General features: G+C 42.1%; 1 protein-coding gene and 1 long non-coding RNA gene across 3 annotated transcripts in view; both read right to left on the reverse strand.

Annotated features, from left to right (window-relative positions):
- The window catches only part of cacna1g (calcium channel, voltage-dependent, T type, alpha 1G subunit), a 124442-nt gene that overhangs the window by 87892 nt on the left and 23386 nt on the right, over positions 1-13164 (reverse strand). The window lies entirely within an intron of this gene.
- The window catches only part of LOC127603890 (uncharacterized), a 32342-nt gene continuing 19804 nt past the window's right edge, over positions 627-13164 (reverse strand). The window contains exon 2 of the long non-coding RNA XR_007963152.1: positions 627-907. This is a non-coding gene — a long non-coding RNA (uncharacterized LOC127603890). The remainder of the gene's footprint in view (positions 908-13164) is intronic.

A 13164-nucleotide genomic window follows, 5' to 3' on the forward strand; every position in this document is an offset into this window, starting at 1 on the left:
GTTTTTGCATTTTACCCCCCCCCCACACCCCCTCCTCTGAATAACCTCCGCAGACCTCAGCTCTACCAAAACAATCATCCGGGTGCTCTACAAACCGCAACCTCCACAGTGAAGAGCTGCTAAAGGAGCTCCGCACTGTGGGTGGCTTCAAACGCATTACACCCAGACTTTCTCTCGCTCTTTCTCACGCACCCTCACATATCACGACGATAAAGGTCAAACACGCGCATACTGTATGACGAAGAAGAAAAAAAAGGCAATGTGTCGTTCAGTCTCTCCATGACAACAAAGAAAATGTTTATAGTCCCGACCAAGCATATCTTTTATTTTGGCAGGGGGTTGGTTTCTATGGTAAGGAAGTCTGCCGTCTCGGTGTTTGGGCATCGTGGTCTGTCATGAGTGTTGATGTTGTATACAGGACAGGAATGTGAGCACAATAATATGTGCCTTAAGACTGACCGATGATATGAATCGAATCGAGTGCTCGGATGGGCTGCCATATTTTGGGAAGCATTTTTTTTTAAAAAGCATTTCTTCTCACATGGCAGGATTATGGTTGAAGGATTTTTAGAGCTGCGATTTAAGCAGGTCCAACATTCAGATGTTCTTGAGTGGACAAAAAATAAAATAGTGTATTGGCCCAAATATAAGACTGCCCTGATTATAAGACGACTCCCTCTTTTTCAAGACTCAAGTTTGAGAAAAGACTTATTGAACACCAAATTAGTTTTTATACAGAAAATAATGAAAGTACATCTGAAACAAATGATTTAAACAATATATTTGAGAGAAAAAGCATGTTATTTTGCCTCATTCAAATCTAAAGTGCAATCACATTCGTAAATGAATGGCTTCTGGTTTTTGAAATGTAAATGACATCATAACTTCTCCTCAGCTGCCGGTTAACCTGTTCGATCTTCGACCCCCTTTTTTTCCAGATTGTCGCTACATTTCTCCATTTTCTGTTATCTGTTGTATTATTTTCTTCTCTTTTCTTTCATACCGCAATTTTTAAATTTTCTCCTTTGTGCTACCGCGATTCTTATTTTTATTCTTCGTGACGGGTTCACTTTGGCCTGGTGAGTCAAGTTCAGCATTCGCTTCAATGATATGTGGCGCCATCTAGCGTCGCGAATGGGAATGACGTTTAGACCCCGAATATAAGACGACCCCCACTTCTTATTTCAATGCAAAAAAAACCGTCTTATTTTCGGTCCAATACGGTACAATAAAAATACACGAGTTCTTTTTGAACATGGCACTTGGTATAATCAACCTTTTTCTCCACTTGAAAAAAAAAACCACTAATCCAAATGTAAGCCAGCTGCACAGCTCCTCAGAGTGATGCAGTCTGGGAGTAGCTGTCGGCAAACCCGGTAATGAGGGAAGACCATCGAGTAAAGGGAGGGGGTGGGGGGTGCGTGGAAAAAAAGAAGGATGGATGGATAGATGAATGAATGGACCCGAGAAAGAGTCGAAACCTCAACAAACAGAAACAAACAAAGCGAAGCAGCGCTGTTTCAAGTCAGACAGCCTAATAAGCGCATGGGCAAAAATGGAAGATGATTCCGGCTGAAATTTTGCCGTCAAGTTGCTCACTGATTTTTTTTTTTTTTGGGGGGGGGGGAGGTGCGGGCTTCTAGATTGGGATGTACAAAGAAAGGCAGACAGCATTTAGCACTCACAGCTCAGGAAAAAAGGAGAAGGGCTTGCTGTCAGGTTCACTGGGGATGAGCTACAGTGAGCTACACAGTGCAAAGCGGACATTTTTTTTCTTTTGTTTTTATACGCTACAAACAATGAGTCTTTCACTCCCTCGAGAAAGAGACGAGAGGGCAGTCAGATGTGCGGCACAATTGGATGACAAACATTTCTCCCCGGCAGATTGAACTGAACAGAGAATGAAAGGTTCTTTGAACTCCAAAAGACATCCACGATATGTTTGGATCTGACAACACGATCAACGAATTCCATTCAGCTCTGATGACTATTATGGGCTAAACTAGACCTTGATACTGGCATCAAATAACAGGGATCTGATTTACAATAAAGTCATTTTCTTACAGATGTCCTTTTCATTGACGTACGTAAAATTGCCGTTCAATTGAAATTTCGGTTTACTCGTGGCGGCGTAAGAGAGCAAATCGATGCGCAGTCCCCCCTGCTTGATTGTCACATGTAAATGTCACAGACGTGGAGCCATCGCCGTCTCCTGTTAACGCAACACAGCGCGGCTAACAATCCAGCTCACTCGGCCACACACAATTACACGGACAACTACACAGCCGCTAAACCGTCCTCTGTGTCGGAGCTTCATCAAAATATCATTTGATGTGTTGTGACTCTCTTTCATGACAAAAAAAAAAAAAATCAAAAGAAGCCGCGAGTGAAGTCACAGAACATCCTCACGTGAATTCATGCTTTTTACTCTACCCAAGTCATTTCGAAAGAGCGCAAAGAACAACATGAACTCATTTTGGTGGCGGCCATTTTCAGACCCTTCGTTACCAGATTTAGGGATGACAACAGTTTGATTGGGCATGTACAGAAAAAAAAGGTTGGAAAGCAGGTCCCACCATCACTCATTTTTAAATGAGATCAAAATGTGTGTTTAGACAGATCTTCTGGCTCGTGAGGGATTTGTTTCGCAAGATTCAAGAAAATCCACCCATCACGAGGTAAATCCTAATTAACAAAGGATTCCCCGTAAAGCTTCTGGATTTACTGTCTTCGGCTCGCTGTAAAATTTGGAATTGCACATTCTCCGACTCCGGGGGTGTGCAAATTAGCACACAGCCACATCAGAGACCGTTAAGAACCCCAAAAAGCCAGACGCGGTTTGATTTTTATATTATTTTTTTTTTTAAAAGAACATGAGTACCCGCAAGTGTTTGTGTTTGGAAAGACAAATGTTCAAACAAGGCAAATTCCGCCACAGTACTACAACAGTGGCCAAAAAAATCCCATTTAGCACAACAAATATAAACAAATGCAAAGTCAACACGGCAAAGAAAATTACAAGGGATTTATTCCGGATCAAATCAAGCATTGCAATCGAGCGGTAGTTCCCAAAGTATGATATAAGTACCAGGAGTGGGATGCAGCTCCCTCTAGTGGTACACCAAAGTATCACTTAGTCAAATGTTCAAGTCGTCACTTTTCAGGAGACCCCTAAAATGTGATCTCTCTTTTTGTTTTTTGTTTTTAAATATCCCTTTTAGTATACCTCTTATTTTTTTTATTTAAATGTAAATTCCCCAAACAAAGCCCCTGCGGAGCGACTGTTGCCAATTAAGTTATCAAGTCACTCGAGCTCGTCATCGGTCAGGATTGCAAAGTCGGTCGCAGGCAGCATTAAAATGAAAATCCCTCCTGGAAAAAAAGATTCTTGGGAATTATTGGAATCCTTTTGACTTGACATTAACATCAACTTCGGGTTGCGTCTCAAAGAAGGAAATTCAATCATGTAATTAAAGCATGTGGATTTTATTTTCCTGTTTTGTTTTTTTTGTGCCCTCTCAAGGTAATTGTCGGAGAAGCTTCGTTGTTAGAGGAGCCTGATTTTGGTCATCTACTGTGAAAAGACAGCTGACAAATTTCTGTTAAAAGGACGATAAAATCTTTTCTCCGTGGAATTTTATTTATACGTCGAGACGATCCAGCTATTCCATTACAAAATGGAAATTTCCTTTCGCATTTTTTGGGGGCTAACATCCTTGATATCATAAAACCCGCATGGAGCACTAATTCTTGCATTTTGAAGTCCGGGGCCAATAGCCTTTGGACAAATTGTTTCACGACCATTTAAAATCTCCACGCAGCGTGCGACACACTCCCTTTTTGGAACGCCGCGAACATTCTCTCCACCTTGCGAGATTGCGAGAAGAGGAACGGGGATATTTTCTCCAGGTATTCACTGTCAAAATGAAAGAGGAAAAAAGTGAGAGTCATGCCTTCCCTCTGTTGCTTGCCAACAGTGAGAGTCATGAATAATGCTATATATATATATATACATATATATATATATATTCTGCAGACTCTATGCATCTTTATCTTGTTCCTAGAAGTCTACTAATGACACACTTTTGAGCGCTGGAGCAAAAAAAAAGGCAGTCGTGTGGGAGTCAACGCTTGATTTCTGGCCTTTTGTCACACCGTTAACACTCCAGTTAAAAAAAAAAAAAAAATCGGAACTTTTGAAAGCATTACACGCTGATTAAGGCGAGCTGGCATTTCTAATTGATTTCCGAAATGTCAGCCAGTAGCAGAACAATAACGAGTGACAGTCTGGGGTGGAGGGGAGGGGAGAAAAAAAATAGTAGACTAGAAAAAAACAAACAGACAATGTATAGATGAGACAGCAGCTAGCCACATCTGTGTTGTGTTAGCGTTGACGCGGGAAAGTGCGTTGGCGCCCCGCTACTCCTGGTTCATTGCTGCCGGCAGTCATTTTTAATTGGCCATCTTCGTGCCAGACCCTGCAGCACGTAAACACACACACAAGGACCCTTCACCAAGGTCTGCCGGCTAAAATCCATTTTAATGTTGGGCAAAGTTATTCTCTTACCTTTTGTTTGTTAAAGTGGGGTTAAAAAAAAGGCCAAACCAAAGGTTCTGCATAATGAGCAGGATTGAAAATTGATTGAAAAAAATTGGGGGTGCATTTATCGACTTGTATTCGTTTATGATAGCAGTGGTTAGACATACATCAAAATCCGACAAAAAGGGTAAGTGTCAAGTCAACAGTTTTTCTCTCCGAGTCCACCCCCCACCCCCAGCCACGCCGAAGGTCATCAAACAGCCATCCATTAAATGAATGAATTAAATCAATCCATTAAATGCTCCGATCAAAGCAACCTGCATGTTGCTGGTCGTTCCCTTTAAGGCGAAAATTAGATTTCTCTGAGAGGAAAAAGCCTTAAATACAGATTCAGTCAGAGGACTGTGAAAATAAATTAAAAAGAAGAAAAAAAACTTTTAAAGTATGAATTTAAGCAAAAGAGGGAAATAAGAGCGACACCGGAATCATAAAGAAAGTCATACGTTGGCGCACTGGAAAAATTGGAAGCACAAATTGGAGAAAGGGAAAAGCCGTTTCAAGACTCGGGCCAGAGGCTGGAGCACAAGTGTCACTTCAAAGGAAGGTTTTGTGATGTGCTGTGTGTGTGTGTGTGTGTGTGTGAGTGCATACGTGTGTCTATATGAAGTGCACCGTGCAGTTTGATCCCTACAAATCCCAACACTCTCGAGACAGGATGCGCTCGCCTAAACTTGGAAGAAGAGCCCAGAAAACGGGATAAATACAAAAATAATTTTAAAAAAAGTTAATTCCACTCTACAGACAAATAATCTCGAAAGGAAGGAAAGTATGACCATGGCGCATCCTGATGAAGACGGCAAAGCAAGTGAATCACTAATAAACCGAGAAAGAACAGTAAAACCTTCAAACGCAGGAACATTAGAGACAAACAACCACACCGTGACTCCAAAACAGAAAGCAGGTGGGACCCAGTCCGGTGCTAACTGGACCATCATTCACTAATGTATCTCTGTCTTCACCTGTGGTGCGTGGCGCCCTCAGCAACGCGGCGTGGCCGTTCCCAAAACAGCTCGTGCTCGCCGAACAAAAACACTCATTTGCTAAATCTGCACGAGAGTGAATGAGGACACGACTTGAAAATGTTGTCGCTCTGTCGCACTTTCGTAGAAACTTGCAGATTCAATCTATCAGAGCATGATAGCTATCATGCTCTGATAGCGAGCGTTTCCAGCTTTGTAGATTTTTTATTTTTAACATCTAGCTCATTTATTGCATCTCATTAGTCTAATGAGACGAGAAATATTACCCAGTTGGAGACTGCACACAATTTTCCGAATGTTGTTGAACTTCAATGTACAGTATGTGTAACATACAGCACAGATGAAATTTCTTACCTCTCAACATAAAACAAGAGGAGCCGCCGCGCGTGTCCGCGCCGCCATCAAGAAAAGTTAATAAAAAAAAGACAAAATAATGACCCCCCAAAGTTTTTTTTTTTGAATTTACTCGTTTCATTTTTTTTAAGTGGACTATACATCTAAAGAAACAGCAATTCAAACCACACACCCGCACCCACACAGTCGCTCACCCAAGCACATCTCAATTTGTGTTTATCCATGTTATAGCTTCTCTTTTTTTTTTTTGTGCCCAGCGGCTTCCAAAAGTCCTCCTCCAAAAGTCACCCGGTGAACACATTTGTGGTTCCATTGAAATCATCTTAGCAGCCACGCAAGGTATTCTGGGAAGACAACGACATGGCACAAGAAAAAAAAAACCAAACAAACACTGAGGAAAAACTCTTCAATGTATTTATAGAGAGGAAAAATCCTTCAAAGTCAAGCTTCCTTCAAAGAGGGAACTTTTTATTGATGCGGCATTCCAAAAGGTGCCTTTTGCTTTGGGCAACAACAGTGACAGCTTGGTTCAGCTGGGTGATGCTGTCAGTGCATGTCACACTCAAAAGCTTGCCTTGACTTTTATGAAGCGCGCGCGCGCGCACGCACACACACACACACACACGCGCACGCACACAGTCTCTGAACACAAAAACAACTGCACAAGTGGGTCTGCGCGCACGCGTAGTCATAAATTGAAACAAGGACCCGGATATGTGCCTAAAGAGAGAACATAAAGATTAGATGAGACGGCAGACTGTCAACCCCCCCACAGGGCAGCTGTTTACAGACATTATTTGCAATCAGTCACCAATCGCTTCACCACCACTTCACCCGCATTCCAGCACATCCACGCGTTCATTTTGGGGGTGAACGCGTGGATCCCCCAACCCCCCATCCACCAACCCTCCAAGTCACTTTGACAAGTGAGCGTCCAATACTGACAAGTAAATCCATTTTGGATTTGATTTGTCTCGATGACTAGTCAATGGCTTGTTAAATGGCCTCGCTGAGCACATTGCAATTATGTCACGGCTGGTAAAGTGCTGTGCACAAGAACTTAAGTAGCAGCGACACTACGTGGCATTTTAGCCGCTTTCACGGAGGGTTGTAAAAGATGCTAATCTAATTTGAAAGGCAACTGCAGTACTAATAAGTAGTTATAAACGTGATCCAAATGTTATTGGAGTGCCTCATTGCGCCGGTGCACGCAATGAACAGAAAATTCATGATCAAGTTCTGGAGCATAATAACATTTGAGATTTTGTCTTTCTAAATCTGGAAACTAAGTGAACAGAATAAACAAGCTTGAGCAATCTCAAGGGAAAGATTAGACTGGAAGGGGCAATCCTGTTCCGTCGCAGTTGCTTATGTAGTAGCACTGCAGCACCACCTGCTGGGTCGCTGACCCACTCGGCCCCAACGCAAGCAGATTCTAACAGCGGAAAGTGAAGTCGTCAATCTTGTTCAGAGCCGCGTCAAATTCCGCTGTTGTTTTTTTTTTTGTCCTGTGCTTACTGGAACACAAAACCAACCCAGCCGTCGACGGGCAATAGGCTGGGGACACCCTGAACTGGTTGCCAGCCAATCACAGGGCACACACAGAGGAAAAACCATCCACGCTCACAAACAAGTTAGAGTGTCGCATTAACATGCCATGCGTGTTTTTAGAATGAGGGAAGAAACTGGAATACCTGAAGAAAACCCGGGGAGAACATGCAAACTCCACAAAGGAATGCCGGAGCCAAAACCGAACTGTACACAATGCCACACCACAAAATTGATTCTGTTTAGCAGATTTCATATTATCCTGAGAAGTGACTCATTTCATCCGGCCATTTTCGACATCGCATGTGCTCATTTACGGTTCAGAGCAAGCTTCAACCGAGTCTGGGCAAGAAAACGAAGCCTGTCTTAAATCACTGTTTTCATCAGCCAAACAATGTGCACTTCCTTGCATGGTTGAAAGTAAAACCTTGAGCAAAGCAGACAAGAAATTATTCATTCAAGACACTGCTGACTGATGAGGTGAAAGCACCGGTGTATTCTGTTGAAAACTTTCTTGAATAAAAATCCGCCTGATTTTGCTTCCTTTTCACCACATTGTTTGGTATTCCCCTGATAATCTCATCTCCACTCACTCTGTACCGTCTCTGCATTGCTTTAATGCAAAACTTACTGCAAGCAGTGGGTTGGGGGGTTAGCTCAGTTACAAAATGAACAGACTTCTGAAGGGTTGCGTGGCAAAGGAAAACCAAATTATTTTCCAAGTACCGGTAGGTGCAACCTTAAAATCAGTCCTCACGTCGTGTTTACACAAAGTCTCAGAGACAGAAATAACAAGCTTGAGCAGGGCGTTCTACCTTGTGGTAAATTTGCATAAAGCTCCTGCGCTGCGGCATAGAAAAACACGATGAGTTTGAATCCAAGTGGTCTTTGTGCAGATGATCACATTACATTGCTTGCCCAATCAGTGCTATGGGAAATTTAGTTTGCTTTGTAGTCACTCTGTGACCGTCGTGATAGTTGTACAATTAAAAAAACTGTATACTTATCTCTTGAAATTGTATATATATATATATATATATATATATATATATATTTTTTATTTTTTTTTCCTGTTTTTAATAAACGCATTTTTTAAAATATCTTGAATTTGTAATATATATATATATATATATATATATATATATATATATATATATATATATATTTTTTTTTAATTTCCCCACCCCCAACTAATGAAGGGTTCGGTGAATGTGCATATTAACTGGTTGGGTTCGGTACCTCTAAGAAGGTTAAGAACCACCGCTCTAGAGTGCGACAACAATAATAATGCATATTACAAACGCATGCATATGTTCGGCTGCGCACACAGACCCCACGTTTGATGGAAGATTTTTTTTTTTTCCCCCTCACGCGGCAAAGAATCACAGGTCTCCTCCCACGCTGTCAAAGCTAACCACACATTAACTCACAGCGGCGATGCAACATGACCCAGTGCGCTTGCCCTATTTTCAACCACCGATCCATTACTCTTAAAGCAGACGGGATGAGAGCGCGGCCGTGTAGTTGACACACATTAGCCCCCCGTGCCCAACAGTCCAGAGAGTTGTCAATTGGTTTGGACTCACTTGTTCATCTCTTTCATCACAGATGTAAAATAGGATTAAATATTGATCTTTAGAAGACACCAGGCCGGTGATTGATGACGCGAAATATTTTAGGGCATTGTCCAATGGATATTAAATTGGACCAAGGGTGAGCTATCACTTTGTGTTTAAAAAAAATAATAATTGTGATATTTCAGAGTAATCGAAGAAGCTGGTCTACATTTATGTGCAGTCTGATACAGCATAACATAACACAAAGGAGTTACTTGGTTGTGCAATTTCACACAGCAAACACTCAGAGACTCGACTATTGGGATAAAAGGTATTAAAAAGTTCATTTTAATTTGAAGTTAATATTCCCCGTTTGTTGAAGGATGACGTCGGCATACACCGGTGAATTCATTAATATTTCTCTTTCAGGCTCTCCAATTATTATGATTATTATTATTTTTTGTTTTGTGAAGCCCATTCTAACCAATCGACTGTTTAATTTCCCAACATTGTTCTGAGGAAAAAAAAATTAAAAAGGCTCTTATTGATCGCGAAAAATCTGGTCAATTTTTCAACGTGTTTTTTGTTAAATAATTTCTCCAAACAATGGATTCTATACACAAAACATTCCTGCATTCGGAGTGCAGCGGTATGCTAACTTCCAATCACTAGGCTAACACATAGGCGATAACAATGACAGTATCCAACTCTAAAATACACTTGCTGTCTGGAAAGATGTCAAGTTTCACAAATGCCGGATTAACTTTCTAATTGCCCCAGTTATCCAAATAACTGTGAAGCGATAAAAGGATCCATATCTGATTTTATGAGCCATTCAGTTTCACATCGCATGCATGTCCATGTGTACATAGACTTGTACGGCTTCATCGTTCAGTCTCTCAAGTCACCTTTGTTTATCGACCACAAAAAAAAAAAAAACATCACAATACAGAAAGAGCAGGTATTGACATTAACGGTGGCCCGATGGCCCAAGGCCACCACGTGACTGTTCCGGGCCAGTGTGGTAGCGTGTGTGTGCGTGTGTTATACAGTATGCCATCTCATGTAGCGGGGTGGTGTGCAAAAGGAGTGTGGTGGTAAGAACATGGCTAATTTTCGCCGTTCTATTCGACTTCATGCAATAGTGATGCATAGCTCATGCATCAGTGCAGTGTCTTTCTTGCAATAAACTGTGATTTTGCAATTAAAGTTTTTGCTACACAATTCAACTTTCTGTGGGCCTTCAAAAATTAGTCAAATGGTCAAAAATGGCAGAAGTCATCGACAAATTTTGCAATAAATATGTTTTCTTCACTTTCCTGCAACGTACGAAAAAGGTACTGTTGAACTCCTTCTGCTTTTCTATTTTGAACGATTAAAATGGGTCACTTTGACACATGGTGTACGAGGAGGATAAAAACAAATTCAATCTACCTTATCTCACCAATTTGTTGTGAAGAAACTAGATACTATCACTTTCCCCCATCGCCCCAGAGGATCGCGCCCGTGTCCTGATGTGATCATGCTAATGGTCACACCTCGTTCTCCACACCTGTGCTTCACACTGACACCAAGAGCACACGAACAAGCAGAAAGCAAAGTGCTGGCTCGAAAAAAAAACAACACTGCTGACAGTGAAAAGTGGAGCATTTCATATTAGAACCGGCCCCCGAGCTTGTTGCGCTGCTGCAGGCGTCGACAATATCAAGGGAGTTCCCATGATGCATTGCACTCTGTACATCTCAATAAACAGAGCCGCGTACTTTGGTTCCCCCCGCAGAGGAAATAATCAGGTAGACATATTGTCTCTAGCTTTCATATCTCCGTTGACGTTTACAGATTCTGATTTTGGGCTCGATTGGTTGTGTGCCAAAAGGGTCCCGTGACCATTTCGCAGTGTATCCCAGCTCTTTCGCTTAAAAGTCCATCCCTATGATGGGGTGCAAAGCAAATTAGATCAATTAAAATCATGATGTATGCTAAATCATGCAGGGTGCTTCCGAAAATGACTCATCCCACATCCATTCATTCATCCATTTTCTATTGTGTTTGTCCTCATGTGAGGTCACAGGTGAGCCGGAGCCGATCCCAGCTGCCTTCGGACAAGAGCACGGCTCAGAACAACACGACTCTCTCTGAAGCTTTTATGCTACGTGACTGCCTTGGGATATTAATGCATGTCACTGTGAAACACTGCACTGTAGATTATTATCTCATCTAGGTTTTGGTTGCTTTTTTTTTGGTCAACATTTGTGCAACTGTGAAAGCGGAAGATTAACGCGGACGGACATGAGAGCCGATTAAATGTCAGGGCTAGTCTGCATATATTAGCCGCATATTTGTTTAATGTGCTTTTGCATTAGGTTTGACAGGTACACACTCTCAGCAGGACCCATTTAATGGATCACATTATCCTGGCGGACGGCTCAGGAATTTTACAATTACTGCTTCATTTCAGGAGAGTGTGGTTCCATTGCCGAAATGCGGCTGGGAAAGTTTCTTTCCTGGGAGTTCAAATTCAAATATTTCATATTGAACGTGTAGCCAATGAGTGTGGAATACACGTAATGTGTGTGCGCACCATTTGCTACTTTTCTCACAACAGCTGCTGTAAAAGTTCAGGACTTTGTTTTGTGCAAAGTGTTTGTGGCTGAGAGCAACGTCCTGTGAAATGCAGGAAGAAGCTCACGCACACTGTTCTGGTGTGGCTATCGGCAAGACACGGCACAGTGGCGAACCTGTAACATATTCAACAGATGCCACTGTTTTTTCTTTCTTTCTAATATGTATTTTATACTTAATACAGAGCCAGGAGTTCAATGCATCAGAGCGCTAAGCACGGTGGTCACAAGCGAGCCGATTCCAGCTGATTGGCTTGGCAAGAGGTGGGATACACTGCCAATGATAAGACACAGACAACATTTCACACTCACGTTTGCCATCAATTTAGTCTTCAAACGCATGTGTTTGGAATGTGGGAAGAAGCCAGAGAGAAAAAATATATATATGCAAGCATGTGCAGAAACCCGCAGTACAGAGTGCTGCATAAATACAATACAATAACTACAGATCCAATCAGTCTCGCAACCAACCACACCTCCAGTACTTTTTTTTTCAATAAACCCAATCCAAGCCGATTCGGCACCAGCATCATTTTTTCATCATCTCCACAAAACCATTATCTGACCACCAACAGACGCCATTATGATTGCTTATTAACGGCTTAGCAAACACCGTCAGCAGTACCTCATGTTGACATCTCGGCACAAGTCCAGGTTGACTTCAGAGTGAATTAGCATCAACAAGGACGTGTCAAAAGGTATTAAAGGAAGCATTTTAGATGCCGGCCTTCTCTTGTAATGTATAGTTGTCGGTGCAGGAGCATTAAAGTAATGAGTCCGTGACCGGCGCACACAATTTATTAACACGGCAACTCAATAAGGGCACACTGACCAGGACTGGCAGTTAACTGCAAGAGCAGCCATTAGGAATTAGCTGTTACTGGGTCAGTACGCCAAAGGGCATGGATCAGTGCATATAGTAGCCACCTTAAATAAAATTTAAAAATAATATATATATCGCTCTAGAGGGGCTGATGCAGCGGGGTTTGTTTGCATATATCTCCATGATTTCTCTCTGCTCCACATTGGGGGAAATCAGAACCACATGTTGAGAATTCACAACATGTAATAAAATCCCACATCCTAACAAGGGGTGGGTCTCCAAAGTCATCTATTACACTTTTGTGTCTGGTCTCAGCTTGGAGAAGCGGCTACTGAGTGTGAGCATTCATCAACTGAGACTGCACTGGAATGACACCAAAATGTGTCAACAATGCTTGCCTTCCAGAAAGCACAACATGGCCGGAAGGGGGCTACTGTATGTTCACATGTATTTGCACGTCAGAAATTGAAGCAGAAAATGAGATGGGTACATTTTGCACACAAAAAATTGAAAAAATTGCCTAACAAAACGTGTCTTATAAAGTTTGCCCCTTTTCCAGCCCCTCCCCCTACGGTCACACACACGCAGATGTTCTGGTATGTAAGGGTTGATACGATGCCACACTCGGCATAACTGTATACACACTGCCCGTCCTTGAAGCCCTAGAGAATAGCGAAGAAAA

Source organism: Hippocampus zosterae, chromosome 7, assembly GCF_025434085.1.
Source record: "Hippocampus zosterae strain Florida chromosome 7, ASM2543408v3, whole genome shotgun sequence".
Lineage (NCBI taxonomy): Eukaryota > Metazoa > Chordata > Actinopteri > Syngnathiformes > Syngnathidae > Hippocampus > Hippocampus zosterae.